Source organism: Microtus oregoni, unplaced genomic scaffold, assembly GCF_018167655.1.
Source record: "Microtus oregoni isolate MIOR12 unplaced genomic scaffold, Mior012 000005F_ref0000423, whole genome shotgun sequence".
In the NCBI taxonomy this organism is placed as follows: Eukaryota; Metazoa; Chordata; class Mammalia; order Rodentia; family Cricetidae; genus Microtus; species Microtus oregoni.
This window is the reverse complement of record NW_024543064.1, coordinates 47,360,293-47,381,954: the sequence shown is the minus strand read 5'-3', so window position 1 is coordinate 47,381,954 and position 21,662 is coordinate 47,360,293. Positions and strand designations below refer to the sequence as shown.

At 45.5% G+C, this 21,662-nt stretch overlaps 1 long non-coding RNA gene across 1 annotated transcript; it reads right to left on the bottom strand.

Annotated features, from left to right (window-relative positions):
- Nucleotides 1-1,618: 1,618 nt before the first annotated feature.
- On the bottom strand, nucleotides 1,619-17,505 carry LOC121448032. The gene is made up of 3 exons (XR_005974341.1): nucleotides 17,437-17,505; nucleotides 1,746-1,782; nucleotides 1,619-1,663 (listed from the first exon to the last, which is right to left on the bottom strand). It is a non-coding gene; the product is annotated as an uncharacterized LOC121448032 (long non-coding RNA).
- Nucleotides 17,506-21,662: the final 4,157 nt, after the last annotated feature.

Here is a 21,662-nt window from a genome sequence, read left to right as displayed (position 1 = left end):
TTGGGGTGTGTGTGTGCACGCACACACGTGTCGAGTGCACGCTTGTGCAGTCGTATTTACCCATGCGTGTGTGTGTGTGTATGTGAAGGCTAGATGTTGAAGTGCAGGGTCTTCCTCTATTGCTCTCCACCTTATTTTTCTAAGCAGGGTTTCTCACTTCGCCTGAAGCTCACCAATTAGCTAGACTGGCTGGCACTTTACTCACTGAGCCATCTCCACAGCTGCCCAGATCCCATTTCTTATAAAATAAATAAATAAACGACAACCCAAATATTATTTAACTATCAGGTGAACTGCAAAAACTAAACCAGAGAACATTCTCAAAAATGACTTTGCTGGGAGCTGGAGAGATGGCTCAGTGGTTAAGAGCATTGCCCGCTCTTCCAAAGGTTCTGAGTTCAGTTCCCAGCAACCACATGGTGGCTCACGACCATCTGTAATGAGGTCTGGTGCTCTCTTCCGGCCTGCAGACATACACACAGACAGAATATTGTATACATAATAAATAAATAAATATTTTAAAAAAATGACTTTGCTGCCTTTTTCTTCTCCCCACCACCCCGCTATCTTCTTAAAGGATGCTAAATTTGGAGAAAGTCTATCAAGGGCCCAGGACTGTTCCAGATTAAAGAGACAACTACAAAGGGCAACGCCTGCTCTGAACGTGGATTTCCCCCTGGTAAAATAGAATGCTAAGAGGACATTACTGGAGAAATCAATGCACTGTGTATATGGACCAGTTAGGTAGGGATATCAGGTAGCATGACTTTTCAGTCTGTAATTTCTCATTGTAGTCCTTTTCTCTCTGGCTATATAAGAGACTGTCCTCTCAGTAAATATTCTGAAATGTTTAAGGGGTCCCTAATACATGTGGTCTCCAATAGTATCAAAAAATTTTAAAAATGGGCTGGAGAGATGGCTCAGCGGTTAAGAGCATTGCATGCTCTTCCAAAGGACCCGAGTTCAATTCCCAGCAACCACATGGTGGCTCACAACCATCTGTAATGAGGCCTGGTGTCCTCTTCTAGCCTGCAGGCATATATGCAAACAGAATATTGTATCCATAATAAATAAATAAATATTTTAAAAAATTAAAAAAGAAAAACACAGGAGAGAAAAGGAATGATAAAAAATGAACCAAAGCAATCCCAGACAAGGGGCGCAGAGACATGGAATCTGGGTACAAAGGGAAGTTCTAAGAATGTGCGCTTAGTCTCAAAGGCCCTCTCTTGGTGTGACTCTTGGGGTTGGGGACACATTTTCGGTAATTATCAAAGGATTTTTTTTTTCCTTCAGGCTTTTGAATTACTTTTTTCAAATCAAAATGAAATCAGGAGCGGTCCAGCAAAGCAGTCCTTTCTGATGGAAATGTAAGCACTCTGCTCTAAGAGCTGGGTCGTGCTGCCAGAAGGAGCTGTTTACCATGAACTCTCTTGCAAAACAGAACATTTTTATGATACCAATTTCACAAATGGAAACAAAATGTATGCAAAGAACAAAAGAGAGAAGGAAGCACAATAAATGGACTTAAAATAATTTTCAATGGTCTGGCCTCACTTGCCTAATGCCCATGTTGACGTTATGAGCAGTCGGTGATGAAGCCCTTGTGCTAGGCGATGCAGGGAGAAGTCAGCCAAGGTCTGGTCTTCTACAGGGAAAGTGCCTGTAAATTAGAAACCACCATCTCTTTGATGTCTTCATTATGAATGTTCAAAATCTCATTTTCTTATTCTCTATCGCTCTACCTTGCTGTCCACCAGGATTCCAGAGGACCCAGGAGTGCTGTGGAAAAAATAAAAGTCTGAAGATGGGTGTCGGTGGCCATTGCTTCTTAGAAACAAAATACCTTAAGATTGGGGTGAGTTAGCATACTCTTTAGTAAACTAGTGCCTGACAAATAAGAAATGCACGGACAGTGTAGAATGAGGCTTCTGGAAAGGGTCTTTCAAATTCGGTGGGAAGGCCTACATTTTCTCCTTATTCCTCTGCTCCACCTTGCCTGAAACACAAATACGGTAGCTGCAAAATGTGAAAATAAGACCACTTCCCTGGGAATAGTAGAAGAAAGAACTCTCAGAGGTAGGGTGGTAATGTTATCTTTGTTTTTATTTTTTTTTCCCAGACAGGGTTTCACTGTAGCTCTGGTGCCCGTCGTGGAACTAGCTCTTGTAGACCAAGCTGACCTCGAACTCACAGAGATCCGCCTGTCTCTGCCTCCCGAGTACTGGGATTAAAAGCGTGCACCACCACTGTCTGTTGGTAATGCTATCTTAAAAGTCGACATTATCAGTCTGTCCTAGGTTTCTCCTGCTGTGAGAAACACCATGACCAAAAGCAACTTGGGGAGGAAAGGGTTATTTCGGCTTACATGTCGTGATCACAGTCCATCATACGGGAAAGCCAAGGCGGGAACTCAAGGCAGAACCTGGAGTCAGAACTGGAGCAGAAGCCGTGGAAGAGTGCTGCTCACTGGCTTGCTCCCCATGGATTGCTCAGCCTGCTTTCTTATACAACCGAGGACCACCTGACCAGGGTTGACAACACCCACAGTGGGCTGAACCCTCCGGTACCAACCATTAATCAAGAAAAGGCTCTAGCCGGCAGTGGTGGCACATACCTTTAATCCCGGCATCTGGGAGCAGAGGCAGGTGGATCTCTATCCCTTCCAAGGTGTTGAGACTATCAAATGAGGGGCAGGAAGAAGGTCAGAGCTGGAGGAGGGGTGGAATGCTGACTTCAGGCAGGGCATGAATGTCACACTCTTACACTCACATCAGCTGTGCTGACTTGCACTCCATCTGCATGAGCGTGGGCCCAACAACATCCTGCAGTAGAGCAAGGAGAGGCTCATGGACTCAACCCTCACTGGGTTTTATATCCTGTTAACGGTTGATGGGGGAGAAAGAAACTTTTTTTTTTTTTTGGTGGAATAGCCACAGGTAAGGAGCCCATGTTCCTGGAAGCAACCCTGATGAAACTCATTGCGTAATTAAAAAGAAAAGAAAAGACTTGAGGAACTGGGTATATGACTCAGCTGGTAAGCACGTTTACTGTGCAGGAATGAAGAGCAGATTTTAAAGCTCCAGCAGCCGTGTAACGAGCCCGGCATGGCTGCACACACTTATAACGCAAGCACTGTGAGGAGCAGAAACAGGAGAATCAATGGAGCTTGCTGGCTGCCAACCTAGCTCCATATTCAGTAAGAAACCATGTCTCAATGGAATAAGGTAGACAGAGTCAGAGCAGGACCTGATGTCCCCCTCCTCTGTGGAGGCACACATGAATGTGCATACACACGCTCATTTACATGACACATATACACAGATCTGAAAGTGAAAGGAAGGCGTGTGGGAGAGAGGAAGGGACTCAGAAGAAGTGAGCAGGAAATAAGAGAGAGGAAGGGGATAATGGGGAGCTGGTCAAGACGCTTGCTGCCAAGCCCAAGGACCTGAGTCCACTCCCTGGAACCTACACAGTGAAGAGGAGCATCCTGAAAGTTGTCCTCTGACCTCTAAGTAGGTGCTGTGCCTAATCCACCCACCCATGCCCAGTGCTCCCCTACACAAAATAAATACAAAGTAAAAGAAAGAGGAAAGCCAAGGAAGTTTTCTCTCCTGCCATAAAAAAAAGAGAACTTAACCAGTTCTTAGTACTCTATGGACCCTTTTAATTTTACAAGTTCCGTGAACTTGTAATGAGAATGCTTTGTAGTTTTCACTATTTATCTGATGAATCGTGAACTTGAGCACCTTTTCGTGTATGTAAATTTTCCTTTGGCAGCATATCTGTTTGAATTGTTTGTCCAGCAGCTCATAAAGTCTCACCAATACAGCCTCCCAAGCATGAGCCGAACAAGGAGGATGACAGCAACGGACAGGCCAGACATGACAGGGGAAAGCTGCCAGGCCTCAGCCCTATACAAAGGACTCTAGGCAGCTGAGTAAATCTGAGAGCAGGAGAGAGGTCCTCACTAGCGAGCGCACCAATTGGTTGCCCAGTGCCAAATGGTCAGCCCTGAAAAACATACATACAAGTGACATTATATGAACTCAGCAGGTTATATTTGAGAATATATATGTGGATAAAAATACATATATAACAACGAAAAAAGGCCACAAATTTGAAGGAGAGTGGAGATGGAAGGAAAGAAAGAAGAAATGTTATAATTAAACACAATCTCAAAAAGAAAAAAATTGTTTGCCCAATTAAAAATTGTGTTTCGAGTTGGGCAGCACTCAAGAGGCAGAAGCAGGCAGATCTCTGAGTTTGAGGCCAGCCTGGTCTACAGAGTGAATTCCAGGACAGCCAGAGCTACACAGAGAAACTCTGCCTCAAAAAAAGAAAGGAAGGAAGGAAGAAAGGGGGAAAGGAGCTTTGCAAAAGAGAGTAATAGAAAATGAATATAATCAAAGCACATTATGTATATGAATAAAATGTCATAATGAAACCCATTATTATATATAATTAACATATGTAAATAGAGTCATTGAAATAAATTATACCATCTCTGATTTATTTTCAAGAACAAATTGATCTTATTTAGTTATTACAGGGTAGAAATAATGGGCTTGGGAACAGGAGAGGTGGCTCAGTGGTTAAAAGCATTGGCTGCTCTTCCAGAGGACCTGGGTTCAAATTTCAGCACCCACGTGGTAGCTCCTAACCCTCTGTGACTCATTCCAGGAGGATCAGGCAACACATTCTGGTCTCTGCAGGCATGAGGCATGAATGCGGTACACAGACTTATCCACAGGTAAAACACCCATACACATAAGATAATAATGATGACAATAAAATTTAAAAAATATACTGAACCTGGTGCTTAATGTGCACTTAGCAAAACCATAGTGGTAATTTATATTCCATATGAACTCAGAGAAGAAAGCAATCGGTGTGGATTTTAAATTGCCGGGAGAGCCTTAGGAGAAATAAATTGGGTATTGTTTGTGATGATAAAGGGATACAGAGAAAAGGCCTGGCGAGCAGCGTGGGGAATGAAGGTTGAACATAGCAGACATGTGTGGCTCAGGGGAACGAGTATAAGCAGTGTAGCAGAGGGGAGGGGATGAGTTGGTATGGGTGGCCTGGGGCCAGGGCATGGGCAGAGTGGGCTCAGGGTAGCATAGATGGGGAGGGACCAGGGCGACATTTTTGAAAGAGGATCGGGTTGAAGGGCAAAGAGAAGACACATGAGTCAATATGGAAGAACACAAGTAGACTGTGTGAATCTTATATAAAAAGAATGGCCAGGAAGGACAGGAAAGGCCATCAAAGAAACTTCCTCCCTTACCGTGAGTAGTTTTCAAATGAGTGACAGGAAATGGCTCTCACTGCCAAATGGAAGGTGAGTATCTAATCCAAAGAAGTAGCCATTAATTTAATGGAAAGATTGCCTGATAGCAAACACTGTTCTAGCTGGTAGGAAAGTGTGGGGGGCAGCTTGGGCCCACAAAAGCTTTCCTCCTGTGAGTTTGGTTAAAAATGAAGTCTTCAGCAAAGGTGTTTTTCACTTAAAAGAATACAATCAAGGCGATTGGGTACAGTATGTTTCTCTGTACGAGCCGTGAAACACCAGCAGATGTGCACACATTTCCTCTTAATGGTTTCTCTATTATTTAAGAAAATTGCCTTGGTAATACCTGCAAGTATTTTAGCACTTTTACAGTAAAAGTTACGGGGTCATGAACTCTTCCTCCACTCTGGTGTTTCCAAAATCACCACATTGTCTGACATTAAGCTGTTATCGAGAATCCTAGCTGTGGGGTAGGATTTGGTAAACTGAACCAGCCATCAGACTTCCTGTAGACCTTTGCTCATAGAGCCCATCTACCAACTGCAAATTTGGAATCCTTCTCTCCCATTCTGAAAGTGTACCAACTGGGCTCTCTGAACCACTGAATGAAGTCTGGTTGCACCATACACGTCTGAGATGTCATGGAAGAGGCGCATCCTTGGAATGAGAAGGCTCCACGTGGACCAAGTGCACGCTCTCAGGAAGGTGGGAGACAGTGAGCAGGCCAGATTCTGCACACTTCCGTCCTGTTAGGTGGGGGTGGCGCTCAATGGTAGCCCATCCTGGCATGCATGGGAGCTTGACTTCGTCATCACTGAAGAATAACAACCAAGCCAAGCCTGTGGCAAGTCAAGGACACATAAAACAATTCTCACCAGTGCTCTATGCCACTGAAAAAACTGATATGGGGTGGTGAGATGGCTCAGTAGTTAAGAGTGCTTGCTGTTCTTGCAGAGGACCTGAGTTCAGTTCCACCACCCACATCTGATGGCTCACAATTGGCTATAAACTCCAGCTCCCAGGGGTCCAATGCCCTCTTCTGGCCTCTGTAGGCAACTGCACACACGGCAAGGGCATGTATGTAGACATAAACATTTGCAAAACAGAAAAATAGTGAGTGCTTAAAAAAGAAGGCATTTTCTGGAGACATTGGAATGTCCAAATATCGTGTCCTATTTTTTTTTTAACTACCTGCACATTTCTTCCAACAGTAGACTCAGGGGCTGTATCTAGAAGAACTGTGAAAATAATTAAAAGGCAAGAACTACAGTTTGTAAGGGTGAAAAAAAATCTGCAGATGGGAAGGAGTGGTGTTTCTACAACAGTAAATACGTTGTGAATCCTACTGAATTGTACACAGAGAATAGTTAAATTAGTAAACTGTGTGTGCGCGTGCACGGCCACGTTTGTGTTCACAGTCAGAGAAAACACAAATCCCTAGGTTCTAACACATACAGGGAACTCTGGTGTGTGCTTATTCGGTAGGTCTGGGTGTTAGACTCACTTCTGAGAGCAGCAGGCAGCAGTTGGGAGCTGTGTCTTATGATGGACGGTGTGGAGTGGACCCCTACCTCACCGTCGAACAGAATGGCCCAGGTCACAAGGGCAGAAGATCCCCTGTCAGAAATTGGATATCAAAAGATTGACAAGCTCTGGTTAGGCAGTGCTGCCTCCCAATCCTCTCGTATAGACCTGCATGTCCTGCTCCAAAGCAGGTCGGGGATCTCTCAGGAGCTGTCAGACTTGGGAGGGGACCCAGGCCATGCCTTTCTGGTCCTCCAGAACTTGCCTGTCATAGCTTATCAGCAGAATTTCCCTCCCTCAGCGACCCCAGTGAGCTTTGGAATTTGTGACCAAGTGATCTCTAATTTTTTGGCAAACAGTACTTTTTTAGAGCAAAATGGAGCTGAGCTATGGGTGAAAAAAAAAAAAAAAACAAAACACTAGGGCACGGTTCTTTGTAATACCGAAACACTGGAAAGAGCTGAGTCACCAAGCTCCTAGGGAATAGTAAATTGTGCTATGTCCACTCAAAGGAATGTTAGGTAGTCATGAAAACCCACAAACATTAAAAAGCATTCTTAAGCAATTACACTAGTCATAAAAACTAGATACATATGCTTAAAGATTGAGAAAAGAATGAACATTCGTGTGGGCCTGACTAGAGAGCTCAGGAGGAAGCGTGCTTGCGGCCAAGCCAGGCCAGCTGAGTTCAGTTCCCACGACCCCTGTGGTAGAAGGAAGCACCAACTCCTGTAAGTTGTCCTCTGACCTCTACATGTGTCCCGTGGCACATGCGCAAAGACATACACCCTGGCTAAGTAATGATGTTTTTTAAAAAAAAAAAAATTAAAATCATTTTATAATAAAACCCATTATTTTGTGTGCTAACTTAAACAATTAGTGAAAGAAAGGAAGAAAGGAAAAAAGGCGAAAGAAAGAGAGAGAAAGAGAGAGAGAGAGATTAAGAAAGAAGCTACAAGGTGGGAAGATCTCTGTGAGTTCAAGGCCAGCTTGGTCTATACGGCAAGTTCTCGGCAAGCCCGGGCTACATAGTAAGACCTGGTCTCTAAATACATAAATAGACAGATAGAAACAAACTGTATTGGGCTGGAGAGATGACTTGGAGGTTTAGAGCACTGGCTGCTCTTCCTGAGGAAGTGGGTTTGAGTCCTTTTCGGCCACGTGACGGCTCACAACTTTTTTTTAAGTTAAGTCCCAAGGGATCTGACGACCTCTTCTGGCCCTGCTCAGGCACTGCATGCATGTGATAAAAGCAGGCAAAACACCCTCCCCCCCCCCCCCCCACACACATCAAAATAAATAAATGATAAAAAAATTTAAAGAGAGACAAAAGCTACATAACTACATAGGACTCTGGGTTGGCGAGTCGGCTCCGTGGGTGGCTCTTGCTGCCAAGCCTAACAACTGGAATTTTGTCTTGGGGATTCACAGGCTGAGAGAACAGAAAGGACCTTGCAAGCTAGCCTCCGACTTCCACGTGTGCCATGGTATGTGCGTGCGCACAAATGCACGTGCACAAACACACACAGAGAGAAAGAGAGAGCCACAAACAACCCCCACAAACAACAAAATAACAAAATAAAATGTATTTAAAATGTAGAACCATGTATCTACCAAAAGCATGATTATCAGAAAAGAGGCTGGTGCATGTATGTTTCTGTAGGTGAGCTCTATATTGCTCTCAAATTCCCCTGAGTTTGTTTTCAGGAAAGCGTGGAAACTCAATATTCTTTCTTTAAAATACTAGGCAGAATTATTGCACCTCAGAACTGGAAATATTTCTGGAAATTCTTTAATACAGCTTTTCACTTTTTCAGTCAGCTGAAAACCTCCCCTTGTATAAATCTGCCTTCCACCCTCAAGGGAGCACGGGAACCCTAGTCACCACGGAGTTCGTTTTTTTTCTTTCCTTTTTGACTGGCCTGTCATTTCCTTCTCCCTCACATCATTTCTCAGGTTCTTCTTGCTGTTGAGTTCAAATCTCCTATCTCTCTCTCTCTTCCCCCTCCTTCCCTCCCTTCCCCTTTCCCTCCCCCCTCTCCCTTCCTCTCTCCCTCCTTTTCCCTCTCCTTCCCTTCCCTTCCCTCTTCTCTCTCTCTCTCTCTCTCTCTCTCTCTCTCTCTCCTGCCCTCACTCCCCCTCCCTCCCTCCTTCTCTTTCTCCCTCTCCTTCTCTCTCTCTCTCTCTCTCTCTCTCTCTCTCTCTCTCTCTCCTGCCCTCACTTCCCCTCTCTCCCTCCCTCCCTCAGTCCCTCCTCCCTCCCTCCCACCTCAGCCCTCAGAGTCTGTGTCACCATGCAGGCTACCTTCTAATTCTTGCCTGACAGGCTGTATGCACAGCCTATGCATCTGTGCTCACAGGGCCCAAGCTTGGGTAACATCTCTTTCATGGCTATTTTGCAATTCTCAATGCTTTAACGAAGGAACCCAGTTTCTTGGTTTGTGTTAGGCTGATGCTGAAATGCCCAAATAGCTTTTTTTTTTTTTTTTTTTTTTTTTGGTTTTTCGAGACAGGGTTTCTCTGTGGCTTTGGAGCCTGTCCTGGAACTAGCTCTGTAGACCAGGCTGGTCTCGAACTCACAGAGATCCGCCTGCCTCTGCCTCCCGAGTGCTGGGATTAAAGGCGTGCGCCACCAACGCCCGGCTTTATGTCAAAACTCCCCGTCCCTTGAGACATTCATTTTTTAGTCTTTTAGCCATCTAGGGTTAGTTTTATCTAATATTTTCCCCATGAACCACAGCCTCTCTATATGGTGAAGGCAATGTGAAGAACAGGGGTCTCTCAACACTCTTGTTTTTCTACTATTATTTTTTGAGACCAGATCTCACTGTGTATCCTTGGCTGATCTTGTGCTTGATAAAATAGAGCAGGCTGGCCTCAAACTCTCAGAGTTCTCTCTGCCTCTGCCTTCTGAGTGCTGAGATTAAAGGTAAGTACCATCATTCCTGGCTTGTTTTATTATTTATAGATTTTATTATTCTATTTTGAATAAACTATTTTTATTAATTTTTCGAGAATTTCACATGTGCCTACAATGCATTTTGAGAATACTCATTCCCCCGTTGTCCCTCCAACGCTTTCTCGATCCATTCCCATTCCCTACCCCTCCCAACTCCCTGGCCTCTTTTTATTTCTGCAGTTCATTGGCTCCAATCTGTGCCTCACATATAGGTATGTGTATGAAGCCATCCGTGAGAGTATGGTGGGCCAACCAGGGGGCCACACCCTTAAAGAAAATTGACACTCCCTCAAAAGCCATTAACTCCTCAGCTAGGGGTGGGGGCTCATGAGTCACCCCGCCCCCAGTGCTGGAACGCCACCTAGCCTAGCTTGACCTCGGGCAGGTCTTCTCCTGCAGGCAGACCGCTTCTGTGAGGTCATGGGTGGGGTGGGCCTCCAAGGTCCAGATGAAACCGTTTCCTTCCACTCCTCCCTGACCTTTGGCCCTTAGAATTCTTCCATCCCTCTTCCATGAAGGTTTCTGAGCCTCAGTTGAGGGAATATGATACAGATGTACGGTTTGTAGTGCCTTTGTTTTATTTTACTTCTAATTATGCATATGTGCCCGTGTCTGTGTGCATGCGTGTATAGTGCGCACACGAGAGTGCAGGTGCTTGTGATGGGGTCGGAGGCCTCAGATTCCCCTGCAGCTGGAGCTATAGGCTGTGAGCCACTCAACATGGATGCTGGGAACTGAGCTGGGGTCCTCTGGAAGAGCAGTATGCATTATTAACTGCTGGGTTAAAGTTTTTATGTATGCGTCTCTTCAGTTCAATGTCCTTGCTTTAAGTGCTTCAGACTGAGTGGATGTTTTTCTTGGTGCTAATGTATTCCAGGCCATGTGTGAGGCACACAAAGTGTGCTTGCTATGATTCTGGGGCAAGAGACTGACTGACCTCGTTTGTAGATAGCAATCTATGTTATGGAGAGGCTGTGAATCTTAAAGGGAGGGTTTCACACCCACGGTTATACCATTTCCTACAGTTCCTCCCAAAGTACTGGACCCATTCACTATTTGGGATCTTAGAGACTTCTTTCTAATTCTGACCTTATTGGCAACTCTCCTTTTCTCTCTCTCTGTCTCTTCTCACTTCCTCCTTCACTTCCTTTTTTTCATTTTTTGTAAATCAGGCTGAACTTCAAAGTGCAATACTTCTTTTGCCTCCCAGGTGCTGGGATTATGTCAACTACTTTTGATCCAGGATGACAAAGAACAATGGTCTCTCTGAGCACTGATTCAGCTCCTCCAACAGGGACATTCCCTTCTTGAGTTTATAGTAGTTTCTCTCCTCCGCCCACCATCCTTTTCCTCCTCCTTCTCCTCCTCCTCCTCCTCCTCCTCCTCTTCCTCCTCCTCCTCCTCCTCCTCCTCCTCCTCCTCCTCTTCTTCCTTCTCCTCTTCCTCCTCCTCCTCCTCCTCTCTCTCCTCCTCATCCTCTTTTCTGTTTGGCTCGGCCTCTGCATTAAATCTCAGATTCTGTTTTCCTTTCTCAAAACCTAAACAGTAAACAGGGAGATTCTCCCACATTTAATATTTAACTGGGCAGAGTACTGCGTGGGAATACACACGTGCAGTAAGCTGTGTGCTTGATATCCATAGGACACTGCTCAAAACAGAGAAGGGTTCCATCAGCTGCTTTGAATCAGTTAGCCACAGCATCAATGACAAGGGCAGCCCCAGTCCCCTTGGGTTTCAAGTTGGACAAGCAGTTGCTGGGCAGATACCTTTGCAGGATTATTTTCGGTGGTGGCCTTTGGGCAAAGCTGTGGCCCTGGCTGTCTTTTATCAGGCACTCTTGGGAGCCAGGCTTCCCTTCACTTCTTCCTCTGGTTCCTATGACTGGGGCTGGAGACACCATCTGAATCTTACAGTTTAACATATTACCACACACTTGTGTTTTATATACTTATAATGTTTATTGTATTATAATGCCTTATAAAATAAGACATATTTCTGCAGTGCTGGAGGTCAGAAGTTTGGAATGGACTTCAAAAGGTGGAAACAAAGGTGTGGGTCAAAGAGTTCCTCCCAGAGACAAGGGGATATGTGTTCCTGGCCTGCTCTCTTCTCAGGCACTAGACCTCCTTGGCTGACATTGCTAGCTCAGCTCACAGCCACCTGCAACTCTATTCCCAGGGGATCCGACACCTCTTCTGACCTCTGCAGGTACCAGGCATGCATGTGGTGCACATGCATACATGCAGACACATAGAATAAGATAAATAAATCTAAAACAACAACCAGAACTTACCGGAGGAGGGGAAACTGTGAACTCTAAAGACAAGGCCTCGTTCTTTGTGTCTGAAACGTAGAGTCCAAGGACCAAGCCAGCAACATTTAGGCCGTTCTCACTTGGTGTTTGTTTCTGACTGTACCACAGCCTAGAACCCTGGATATGCCTGGTGGCTGACCGTGACTAGCTGACAAAACAGAGGTCAAGGTCTGAGTCTGTGTTTCCAGTCACAGAAATTTCACAATAACCAGGAAACCAGGGAGCTCTGCTGATGCCTTTCAGACACATAAGCAAGTGTGATTGTATGCACACACATCCACATGTACACATACACACACTCACATTCACACATACACATGTACACATGCACTCATACATACACTAACACATTCATACACACACTCACACATTCATACACACATATTCATACACACACTCACATTCACACAGACACACATTCATACACACACTCACATTCACACAGACACACATTCATACACACACTCACATTCACACAGACACACATTCATACACACACTCACATTCACACAGACACACATTCATACACACACTCACATTCACACAGACACACATTCATACTCACATTCACACATACACACATTCATACACACACTCACATTCACACAGACACACATTCATACACACACTCACACATTCATACACACACTCACATTCACACAGACACACATTCATACACACACTCACATTCACACAGACACACACTCACACATTCATACACACACTCACATTCACACAGACACACACTCACACATTCATACACACACATTCACACATGCACACATTCATACACACACTCACATTCACACATACACACATTCATACACACACTCACATTCACACAGACACACATTCATACACACACTCACATTCACACATACACACATTCATACACACACTCACATTCACACAGACACACACTCACACATTCATACACACACTCACATTCACACAGACACACATTCGTATACACACATTCACACACACATACACATTCATACACATGCTCACACATTCACACACACACACTGACATGTACTATTCATTTTTTTTACATCTAGCCTCCCTAGTTATGAAGACTGACCTTTCATTTAAAAGCTCGTACATACACACACCAGAAGTCCCCTTTCCTGATGGCACACAGCCAAAAAGCTACTTAGCGAGGGCTGCCTTCGCGGTAAGTCAGGCGACTGTTGTGAAATGCTAGTATTTTATATAGCGCTCATAGTTGGCCAAACATTTTCTGAGCTATTAATTTTGCTTCTCAAAACAACCTTGTCGAACAGTAGTCTCCGATGGGGTCCATTAAGCCCCATATTCCTGTCAAATCAAGCCCCCTTCTGGGAACTTTGACTGAACAGAGACTTTTCATTTGGCTCCGTGTCGCCTAGAGTGATTCCTGCTCTTGGCCTACGAAGGACTAAACTCTATTCCCAATTCACATCTATCGGCTAACCTCTGTCCTAGGTGACATGGATTCTAGACAGTCACCTCCCCAGGAAGGCCTGTTTTGGGATGACTGTCATGGGCAGGCCAAGAGAAAAGGTTGAGGGATTCCAAAGGAAGACCTCACTGAGAAGTTTGTCTGGACTGCCATACATTGTCCACATGGAATCAGCAAGCCAGTCTCTGTGGGGAGTGTGAATGGGAGATACTGCCATAAAAGGTGAATGATTGAACCTAATATTTTTAACGATTATCTTACTTTTATTTTATTTTATGTGTATGCACTTATATACATATGTGTGCAAGTACCTGCAGAGGTCAGACGAGGGTCTAAGAACCCCCGGAGCTGGAGTTAAAGGTGAGCCACCCGTGCGGGAGCTGGGAACTGAACTCCAGTTCTCCACAGGAGAGACAGACACTTTTAACTGCTGCTGCTTGTCTTCAGCCCTGGAGCTGCTGTTTCTCCCAATCCCCCACATACTGGGGCTTAGAGTGTCTCTGAGGCTACAGATGTCGTGTAGGGGCTGGAGATGCAGTTTAGCCACAGAGCCCGGGCCTATTATACGTGAGGCCCTGAATAACATTCCCAGCCTGAGGGAGAAAGGAAGACAAGGAACACATCCACTGCCTGGCCTCAGTAGCGAGGCTCTGCGCACAGTGAGGAGTCAGTGTTGTGTATAAAGATCTGACTGTCCTCCCTGCTCTAAAGTGAAGACAAGCGTTCAGATGGTTGCACGCTGTCCCACCTCGGAAATGGCCCAGATGCCCTCTCTAACCCTGGCTATAGATTTTGGTTGCTAAAATATTCAACAGAAATGTTTAAAAAAATAAATATTTAATTATATAGATTTTTAGATGTAAAAAATCAGACAGTAACAGAATAAAAATACACCACAATTTGGATAACCCTCAGGGAAATCTTCCTATGTGAACAAAAGGCAATTATAAGATATTTCATGCTATATCATTCTACGTAGACAATAGTATTTTTGAGACAATGTCTTATTATGTAGTCCAGGTTGAGTCTGAGGTTCACAATTCTCCTGCCTCAGCCTCCTAAGCCCTGGGATTTCAGGTGTGCTCTATTATATATAGCACCCTATAAAATATTTCTCATTATAAGAAGTTATTCTCTCTCTCTCTCTCTCTCTCTCTCTCTCTCTCTCTCTAGGGGGGAGACGGGGTACAGAGCTTCTCTCTAGCTTTGGCCTGTCCTGGAACTCACTCTGTAGACCAGGCTGGCCTCCAACTCACAGAGATCCACCTGCCTCTGCCTCCCGAGTGCTGGGATTAAAGGCGTGCGCCACCACCACCTGGCTTAAGAAGTTATTCTTTTTCTTAAGAGGTGGTGGTTTGCCAGGCACAGAGTTCCAGGCTAGCCAGGGTTACATGTTGAGACCTTGTCTCAAGAAGACATACCAAACAAAAAGAGGCAGGGGTTTCTCCGCGTTGCCTAGGGTGGGGCTCAATTATGAAGCTTAAGCAATCCCCTCTACCCCAGGACCTGTGTGCCACTGATCTGACCAAGTGAGGAAGCTCTAAAAGGCTTGGTAGGTGGCACAGTCTAGACTCGAGAGCAGGGCTTCTCAGGCTTCCTAACGCCGCGACCCTTGAACACAGCTCCACACGTGTGGAACCATAAAATCATTCATCGCTACGCTACTTCATAACTATCATTTTGCTATTGTTATGAACGGTAATACGAATATCTGCTATGTGCCCCTAAGGGGTTGTGACCCACAGGTTGAGAACCACTGTTGTAGAGCAGCATGGGGGTTGGGGGCCTTTCTTCTCAGCTGACCGGAGTGCAGGCAACTACTTCTCCTTATTGGCAAAGCAGGAAACTTCAGGCCAGCTGCCCTTCCACGAGCCCACCCACTGGAAGCTTCCAGGACAGTCGCTTGGCTTATTGTCTACCCAGGGAAAATGAACGAAGGTGTAGATCTTTTGATGGGCTAGTGTGAATCCCTCTCTCTCTCTCTCTCTCTCTCTCTCTCTCTCTCTCCTCTCTCTGTCTCTGTCTCTCTCTCTCTGCCACGCTCTTGCAAATCCGAAGTAAACTCTCAGCTACTGCTCCCGCACCGTGCCTGCCCGCTGCCCTGATGGCCTTGAACTCTAACCCTCTGACCCTGTAAACCCTCAATGAAATGCTTTCTTTCTTTTGTAAGTCGCCTTGGTCATGGCACCTTTTCACAGCAGTGGAAAAGTGGCTAAGAACAGCACTAACACTGATCATGTGACCAGGAGAAAAAATCATGTGTGGTAGCCAGACGCTGAGATTCAGCTGGGCTCTGGTGCATGCGAGGATCGAGACGATCCGTAGAGCATCGCCCCTGTGCTGTGACAAGTCAGGGTGACCAGATGACTTGGCAAGCAGAGCCTGGAAAACAACAGCTCTGCTTAGTCTAACTCCATGCTTTCCGAACTGGTGGCTGCTTGTGGCCAAAAGGCTGACAGCAAGGGCAGAGATACATGAGCTGTCAGGGGCAGTACAAGAGAGGAGGGAAGGAGGAGGAGCAGCCGAGTGCCCAGGCAAGACTCAACTCTAGGGGACCTGTCCAAGCTCTGACTCTCAGGCCTCAGGTTCACAGCCTGAGATTCAGATCCACATTGCATAGAACAAGGCAATGAACTATCGTCCAGACAACATCCCTGGATTGTTTGGAGGAGCATAGGGCATGATGGCAGTAAACATGGTTTTGTGGGCATTCCAGTACCACGTAATGCAAAGATTAGTAAGTTGCCCAGACTGCCTTGAATCTGTGCCCCTCTTGTTTTAGCCTCCCGAACAGCTAAGATGATGACAGTGACAACAGAACCGCACTGCCAGTGCCACCTCTGGTCTATCTAAGGACAGTCTCTTTATGAAGCCCTGGCTGTCCTGGAACTCACTCTGTAGACCAGCAGGCTGGCCTCGAACTTACAGAGATCCATCTGCCTCTGCCTCCTGAAGGCTGGGTTTAAAGACACACTCCATGATGCCCTATTTGTTGTTATTGTGGCGGTGTGGTTTTCTTTTTTAAGACAAAGGCTCATAATATCGCCCAGGCTAGCCTTAAAAATTATGATTCTCCTGTCTCAGGCTCTAGAGTGCTGGAATTTCAAGCGTGTGCCACTATACCTGTCTCTATTTTCAATTTTTCAGGCATCTTCCATACTGATCTCCACAATGACAGTACTAATTCGCATTTCTACAAACTGTCTATAAGGATTCCCTATAAAGGTCCCCTGTTCCCTTCGCACCCCTCTTCCTCACGATGGCCATTCTGAGTGGGGTGAGTGCAATCTCAAGGTTTCGAGCTGCATTTTCCTGATGGCAAAGAATGCTGAGCCTTTCTTTATGGATGTATTGATCACCGGGAGGTTCTGCTCAGCTCCTCTGCCCTTTCTTTGACGAAATCATTTGTTCCTATGAGTTTTTACATACTCAGGTTCCCTGTAAGATGAATAGGGACAAAGGATAAGTTACTTTGGGATCGCTTAACTTTGTCCTCTGTGCCAGGTTTTTTGTTTGTTTTTGAAGCATGGTGTAGCCTAGGCTGGCTTTAAAAGGGGCTTCAAAGCCTGATCTTCCTTTCTCCACCTGCCATGAGCTGGGAGTACAGTCATGGGCCATCTTGTCACTTTTTCTAAAGCTGGGGATCAAACCAGAGTCTCTCCATGCTGGGCAAGCATGCCACCCATTGGCCAGTTTCCTAGCCTACAGAATGGTAACAAAGACAACACTTTCTTCATAGGCTTGTTATGCAGGAGCCAGGCACAGCAACGCGCTTAGGAGGCTAAGCCAGGCAGACCGTGAGTTCTAGACGAGTCTGGACCCTACAAAGAGGGTTCATCGCAAATGAAGGGGAGTGAGGGCAAGAAGAGAGGCAGGATCCCGTGAGAAACAACGATACTCACCTTTGTAAGAGCACTGGAGACTCAGGAGCAGCTGAAGCCAACTGTTTGCTCTACGTCCTTGCCGAAGTGAAGCAAGCGTCAGTCTTGCGCCACAGGTGCACTGAGTGCAGGGATCATTTTTAAAGCCTGAAACACGGCCCTTCATCCCTTTTGCGAATAATCAGGAGGGTGCAATCTCACATTCCATCTGGACCCATCTTTCCCTCGGTCCTTTATGTTTGTCCTTTTTCTCAACAAAACTCTGGATGCGTTCATCTGTTTTGCATCCTGTTTATGTTAATGCTTATCAGACTCTAACGAAGCTTGGCTGTGAGTAAACAGTCTCTCGTGGGTGGAGCCGGCAGGCGCACTTAGCAGAGCCGGTGTTAAAGAGTACCGTCTACGGGTTGACTTTGAAACTAGCCTGGGACACAGTGACCTTGTCTGAATGGCGCTCACCACACGGGTCTGGTGACCTGAATTTAATCTCCTGAACTCCCGTATAGGTGGAAGGAGAGAACTGACTCCACAGAGCTGCTGTGGCATGTGTACCTACCCCCTGGCCCCAGATCTTACACACACACACACACACACACACACACACACACACGCATAATGGTAATAAATAAAATTTAATTTTTTATTTGTTTTCTGAAACACAGTTTCTCTGTGTAGCTCTGACTATTCTGGAACTTTCTTTGTAGACCAGGCTGGCCTTGAACTCGGAGAGATCCGTCTGCCTCTGCTTCCCAAGTCCTGGAATTAAAAATGTGTGCTACCACTGCTTAGCTGAAATTTAATTTTTTAAGCTGAAAAGAGAAAGGAGGAGGCAAAGAAAGGAGGATAAGGGGGTGGGGAAGGGAAAGAGGAAGGAGGAAGAACACAGTGAGACCCAGGAAGAGAGAAAATAGACATGTCAGAGTGTAAATTGTACCTTTGGTAGTGCCTAAGGGCATCATCAAACCTAGGATTTGGAATCAGATATAGAGGATGACCTACTCAACCTTAGACACTTGTGACTTTAGCCCCAAATACAACACAGAACCAACCTCTCTGAACCTCTCTAGCCCCAAAGCGAAATAATCAGTATATATAAAATGTCTGGGCTAATAAATAATACTCTTGTTGTCATAACGGCCCTGTGTGTGGAAAGAGGGCACAGAAAGGGGGGATGGGATCCACAAAGGTCATGAGTAGTGTTCATATGACCAAAGGGGCTCAGCTCCATCTGTGGGGTGCTTTTTTCCTTCTAGAGTCCAACCAAGTTCTCACTCAAACTGTGGGGCCATGAGCCAGTGAAGTAGTGTGATTGCCAAAACAGTCCCAATATCACACGGAGAGCACAGGAAGAGGCTGTGCAGTAACGTGCCAACAAGCCAAGGCGTGCTGGTGGGACAGCCAGGATGGGACAGCAGGTAGGGCGGTGCCTGTTGAGGGATACATCTCCTGGGACACGAGAGATGCTTGTTTCTCTTGACCATCAGAAATGCCTATCTGAAGTAAAGGCTGTTTTGTTTTCTTCTGCTGAGCCCTGGCAGTCAGAACTCACACCAGAACTTACCTGGGCATAAATTTCAGTTTCATACAAATAATTTTCCAATAACATGACAATTTAGTGATGATGTAGCTGTCTATCAGTGAGATGGGCTGTCAGTGGGATGGGCTGTCTAGTTGTAAGAAGGTTGAGGCCCAGAATCCTGCATGGCTTCCCAAGCCTCTTGTAACTTTGAAATTCTATTTCAAGAAAGACTATGGGCCAGGCTGGTGGCTGGCTCACACCTGGAATCCCAGCACTCGAGACACTAAGACAGACAAACACATATTCAAGACCATCCTGGGCTACATAGCAAGACCTTGACAGAGACACAGAGAGACAGAGATAAAATATAGATAGGTAGGTAGATGATAGATAGATAGATAGATAGATAGATGATAGAGAGATAATGGTGATGATGATGATGATGATGAAGACAGACAGACAGACACAGAGCACATGGACTCCAAGGGAAGCAGTTTGGTGTTAGTCAGCCATTTATGTTTCTCTTCTCTAGACTTGGGGTTAGCAGCATAGGGTAGACATTGTGGCATCTTATTTAACACTGGTTCTTTCACTACTATAGATGAGACGAAGAATATTTTTATTCCAAAATTAGAATTACTCACTTCCTCTAAGGAGGGTGCAAGAAGTACCATATTAGCTTCTCCTTGTGCTAAATTATTTTAATTCCAATAATACAGTGGGGGCAGGAAACTGCTATTACCACTAATATTCAGAAAACTGACTCTGAAGTTAAGAATAACTACTTGTGTTCTTGAGCACATGGTCCAATACAAACTCCAGTTCCCTTATTTATAAATAGCGGTGATAAATATCTATTTGGCCTCCATATTTGCCTGTATGCACTAGTCATTCAACACACATTTGGATACCTATTATAACAGGCTCGAGGCTGGCAAGGGGGCTTGGCCAGTAAAGGTCACTGCTGCTGAAACTATGACCTGAATCCAATGCTCAAGACCCACGAGGTAAAAGAAGAAAACTGACTCCAGCAAGTTGTCCTCTGACTTCCACATCACAACCACCTGCCCACACACACACACACACACACACACAATAAATAAAGTAAAATACATACATATAGGATACTAGGCTTGTCTTTATTTGCTTAGGACATACATTATCAAATGTACAAAAGCATAAAGCTGCCTTTTCTAGGGAAAAATGGCGCAGCTAACACTGTAAGTTGAAGCACACAAGTGTGAGATTACTATACGAAGTGAGAACAGGAGTTGAGGCAGCTTCCTGCCGAAGGGCAATGCAGACCATGCAGGTGAAAAGCAGAGGCAGGTTCCGCAGACAGACCTCAGTGGATGCCAAATTGCCACAGTGCCTTCGGGGATAGCAGGGCCTGTGTGTAAATCCCCACCCCATTAAGTGTGTGATGTACATTCAAAGCCAAAACCCAGAAGAGAACGGAAGTGGTTCTGTTTTCAGGTGGCTGAGAACATACAGGTTTGGGAGTTCTGGCATTCCCTCCCCATGATTTATAAATAGAGATGATAAATGTTGATTTAGCCTCCATATTTGCCTGTATGCACTAGTAAATGGAAAATTCAAGACCCCAAGGCTTGGAACTGAGTTATCAGCTTTGACTGATGTATCAAGTCAGTGACATACTTATTTGACTACGACTTTTGTGACATCCAGTCATGATCTATGTCGCTGGGCACTGTGGCACATGCCTTCAGTCCCAGATCTTCAGGAGGCTGAGGCCACATAGGATGGTTTGAGCCCAGCAGCTCAGGGCGAGCCTTGTAACACAGTGAAACCTGAGGGATGCAGCCCGAGGAACATGCTGCCTAGCATTCTTAAAGCTTGGGATAAAAGCCCTAGGTCTGAAAACACACACACATACACACATACACACACAGGTTTATAAAGATGGATAAGTTATCAAATACCAGTAACACAGCACATTATCCTAACATTCATTATTATCATAACCCAAACAAACTCATCTGAAGTTGAATCTGAAAATAATTTTTTTTTTTTTTTTTTTTTTTTTTGGTTTTTCGAGACAGGGTTTCTCTGTGGCTTTGGAGCCTGTCCTGGAACTAGCTCTGTAGACCAGGCTGGTCTCGAACTCACAGAGATCCGCCTGCCTCTGCCTCCCGAGTGCTGGGATTAAAGGCGTGCGCCACCATCGCCCGGCTTGAAAATAATTTTTGCATATTTTCAGCCTACCCATGGTGAAAATTAAGGCCGTGTCTTCCAGGAGGGTACATTCCACAATCATGTGCTACAGGAGTTAGGCTAAGGTCACTTTTTATGAGAACAAATCAGGAAAATATAAGGAAGTATTCAGCTAACTAAATGCTGCTGCCAGTGCTCAACCTTGCTAACTGGCTGAGGCCTTCAGAGTGCCAAAGCAGGCAAACAAAGGCACTGGGGTTGGCAGATCTGAGGATTTTGCCAGAAGGCATGGGGGAAAGGGTTTACACTGTGAACCTAGCCTGGCAGAGCTCTCCAGTCACCTGCACCTGGGCAGCTTGGACCTGGGCATTTTAATGTGCTCTCTCCTGGACTCTTTCCTGTGTAGGCAGCTTCACAGCCCACAGCTCAGCACACTGCCAGGGGCAGAGGGGACATTTACCCTGCCATTCCCTTTTGTAACTTTTAGGTAAACAGAAGCCTTGGAGTCGTCACTGGTGTTAGGGCCTTGTCTATTAGTAAAGGTAACTGAGCC